This window comes from Podarcis gaigeae, assembly GCF_964106915.1.
Source record: "Podarcis gaigeae genome assembly, chromosome: 4".
NCBI lineage: Eukaryota > Metazoa > Chordata > Lepidosauria > Squamata > Lacertidae > Podarcis > Podarcis gaigeae.
This window is the reverse complement of record NC_139677.1, coordinates 38,952,428-38,956,683: the sequence shown is the minus strand read 5'-3', so window position 1 is coordinate 38,956,683 and position 4,256 is coordinate 38,952,428. Positions and strand designations below refer to the sequence as shown.

At 39.6% G+C, this 4,256-nt stretch overlaps 1 long non-coding RNA gene across 2 annotated transcripts; it reads right to left on the bottom strand.

The window, feature by feature from the left end:
* Nucleotides 1-306: 306 nt before the first annotated feature.
* On the bottom strand, nt 307-3,731 carry LOC310842588. 2 transcript variants are annotated; one of them, XR_014563247.1, is made up of 3 exons: nt 3,504-3,731; nt 2,034-2,126; nt 307-471 (listed from the first exon to the last, which is right to left on the bottom strand). It is a non-coding gene; the product is annotated as an uncharacterized lncRNA (long non-coding RNA). The 2 variants fall into 2 exon arrangements; XR_014563248.1 differs by lacking the exon at nt 307-471 and adding an exon at nt 589-1,534.
* Nucleotides 3,732-4,256: the final 525 nt, after the last annotated feature.

The window sequence follows — 4,256 nt, the reverse complement described above, 5'->3', positions numbered from 1 at the left end:
CAGCCCAAGGAACTCTAAAAAGGCAAGAATGACTGGCCACACAATTCTGCCATAAATTCCAGGGATAAATTGCCACTACAGTTTGCTACTGTTTGTGCTGAAGCAACTGAATGACTTCATCAAAATATACATTTATCTGAACAAATCACCTGTTTCTTTCTATGTTCCTTTCATTTGGGAGGCCGAAATTACGGAATATAATTTTTGTTGAACTTGTGGCTACAGTGTGTGTGTGTGTGTGTGTGTGTGTGTGTGTATATATGCGCGCAACCAAGACAGTATTCCAGTCACCAAATTCCTGACAAAGTGACCTTAATGTTCTTTTACAACTAATCTGTTTCCTGCTCATCCATTTCCGATTTCAAGTGATAACATTTCCATTTTGGTTGAATAATGGCTATTCCTAACACATTTTATGAAATGGAGTAAAAATACTATACTTGGAGGAAAAGGAGGAGGAGAAACCCTTTCCTAGTGTTACACACACACACACACACAGATTATTTTATACATTGGCAAGCCATTTATCAAGTTCATGCTATTAGTACGCATAATGGCAAAAAACAGACATATTCACATTTTTAAAGCCATTTTAACGGCTTTTTACATTATGCTGTCTCCAAAAGGGTCTGTTAACATTGGCACTTTAATTGGCACTTGAGTCATTTCCTGTATATACAGATGTATTATTTCCCCAAGTCTTTCTCTTTGGACACCTCCATCAAGTATATTTTAAAACCATCCTTTTCTCCATTCTCTTCCTGTAGCACCTTTCCTGTTCATTGCCATGCTGCTTTGTACAGCATGAGTAATATAGGCTGTGTTTTACTAAACTTATTTCTTGTTAAGTGTGTTAAGTGACTTAAACTTCTAAAATACTTATTTTCAGGTTAACAGGGCAACCATAGATAAGTGAGGTGGAAGAGGGCATTTTTGGTGGTGGTATCCCAGCTTTGGAATAGACTCCACAGAGAGCCTCACCTTGATACCAGGTGAATAGCTTTTTGCCCCCTCATCCTTTTTAATTGGATTTTAAACTAACTATGGGATGCTATGGCTTGGGGTTATTTGAACCTGAGATGTAAACTATTTCTGTTACAAGAAAAGTTTGGTGCCTTTTATTGTTGATTTTAATTACCATGTAAGTCATTTTTATTATTGCCTTGTTTGTAAACCATCCAGGTAAAACACACACACACACACACACACCAGTAATTGAAATACTGGTTAACTACGCTACAATGCTCAAAAGGTAAAAATTGGTTAAAACTATAAAATCAGACTTTGATTAAAATTGCCCACTGGAATAAAAAAAAGTCTTCAGTATTTGGTTGAGAGTGATATAAACACTAACAGCAACAACAAGAAGAATTCAGAAGTAATATTCACTGAATTAAATGGGGCTTATTCACACTGTTCACCCTGATCTCTGAGTAGTGTAAGATTCCAGGGGTTCCAGAAAATATATATATCAAAGTTCTTAAGCTTGCAGTGTAGTTGTACATCTCTTTACCTTTGAGAATTGATCTTTCTCCTAAGTTAAGAAGATGAAGGAGTGTCATTAACAGTGTAATTTTATGCCTGCCTGCTCAGAAGTAAGTCCCATTGAATTCAGTAGGACTTCTAGGATTACAGTACATTTTAGTATGCTTATCAGCAGTGCTTTTTTCTGAGGAACACACAGGGGTATGCATACCTAAACATTTTGTGAATCTTTGTACTTTTGTCCATTTACTGTATTTATTTTTCCCGATTTGAACTATAAAATGGTGATTTTCTTGAGTCAAAATGCAAGTACCCCTAAACATTTTTTTTAAAGAAAAAAGCACTGCTTATCAGAATGCTGAAATAATGTCTGATACTTGGATTGGTTTAAGAAGCCAGTGGTTTTGAAATTAAGAAATTAGTGGCAAAATGCTTGACTTTGTTTCAAGCAACCTTCTAAACGGCCCACTGGTGAAACCTTTGATTCTGCTCATATGCTCCAGGAGCTGGCTGTTACTTCCTTAAAGCAGAAGATGTAATATAGTTACCTCTCAAGAGATCAATCCTCCTTCTATTACACCTGATCATGATCCCACTAAAAATCAATGAGTGCCCAGGGAGTGTGAAATAATCTGCAGAATCTGAAACAATTAGATATACTATTTATCAGTCATGCAGAACAGAATAATAAATATATTGGAGATGGAGGGGGAAGCAGACGGTTTTTAACTTGGCAGCTGTATTCTTACCCTTTGGCATCCTGCAAGCATGCAGAAGAGCAAGATGTAACACTGAAAGGCTGAACGATTTTTTAGAAACAACAAACAAAAGTGGTCCAATTACATAAAATGAGCAGGGTCATCTCACAAATCTATGTGGCCTGTCAGAGATCATTGACTAATGAGTAATAAATAATGAGTTTGTAAAACAAAAAAAATAATCTATGTGAGTTTACACAATCATGGTCAGCAATCAGGTTTGTTTTGTAGAAAGCCTACTTCCTCTCAATGAGGGACTCAGGTAGGAGGGGAAGAGAGCAAGGCAGTATTTTGCCAGATAAAATAAGCAGAGAATTTCAAGCTTAGAATGGCCATATTAAACTCTTGATTACGACTGCCATATCATTGTCAACATCCCTTTGAATATGAAACTCCAGTGGCTGAGTGCTTGTCAGTTTGGAAGTGATACAGGAGTACCCTCAAACTAGCTCAATTTCAAGGTACTCTTATACAGTCTTTGGTTATCAGCTGTGGAATATTGTGAAATATCAACTCCTACTGCTTTATTAGTGCTGAAAAAAACTTCAGCATGTTAAAACTTCTTTCAGGGGTTTTTGTTAAGACCCTGTCCTGCCCCAAACGTAAGCAGGAGCTTATGGACCACAACAGACTTCATCAGGTAAGGGGCAGGTAGGGTGAAGGGACAGTCATCACAGATAGATGGAAATGTTCTATCTTCACTGTTCTACCTTCCCTATTGCTTCTCAATGCCAGTTTCTGCAAACTGTGAGCAGAGAGACTGTTGTTGTGCTTAGAGAGCTTCCCACAGGCAACCGGGTGGCCACTGTGAGAACAGGATGCTAGACTAGATGGGTCACTTGCCTGATTCAGCAGGCTCTTTAAATGATCGCGAGACCTTGAATAGGTTCAAGCAGACTTGTTGCAAGCAAATCTAGAACTCAGCGGAAGCCTTTATTCCACTGACTGCTCCTTCAAGGCTACAACACTTTCCAGAAGAGTAAAAAGTAGTGGAATACTAGGCTCCAGGCCACAGAGCTACATCTCCTCTAGGTCAGGTCCTGACTCATCTGATAAAGAGGCACTGGGGAGTGTGAGTGTGGCGTTCGTATGGAGCCCCTGGTCGTCTCAGAGACTATTGACCCCTACCCCACTAATCCGCTGCCACCAACCAGGTCCTCCCCAGTAAATCACTTAGGCTCAGTCAGGTTCTTAAGTTAACAAAGAAGAATGCAGACACAAATAAACTTTAACTGCATTCAAAACGTTGTTACTCTTTACCTTCTTAGTCTTATCTTTATCCTGTCTCTTAACTCTTCTACCTCCCCTCACACAAGAACCAACTGCACTGTCTCTCTAATTCCAACTGTCTGCCAAATGCTTTCCCAACTACCTTTTCCCAACCAACCAACTAACTAAAAACCAACCAACCCAAACCTCAGGCTAAGCCCTTTTATAAACAGGTAGGCTCCGCCTCTGGCTTTTCTATTGGTCTACCTATTAACTCTTTCTCTCTCCCGCAGTTTAGTCAAACTCATGCTGGTAGCTTCGAGAACACTGTCCAACCATCTTGTCCTCTGTCGTCCCCCTCTCCTTGTGCCCATAATAAAGGGTATCAATTCCTGGTTCAGGGTGTGCTGCCTTTTGAAAGACAAATCAGGAAGCTCTGCCTTAATGACATTATGAGTGATAAGTTCTTCATTAGGCTCAGTGTAAGCACCTGGGTCTCAGTTCAGTACCTTGTCCACTTACATCAGGGAGGGTACCATGATAGCTGTTTCTTCCTTCTCTTCAAGGGAGTACTGGTCGCATGACAGCCCCTCCCTTTACAATATGAGATGTGGGTTCTGCCTTCACATTCCAGGATCTATACATTCATACTTAGATGGTTGGGGAAAGAACTGCCTATGGTGCAATTCCTTGTTACAAGAGACTGCCAAGCTCTTTCACAGTGAGAAATAAATTGAATTTCTATATAAGTGCTCTGTGATGAGAAGGAATAAAAAAAAAGTGAGTCTCACACCCTGGCACATA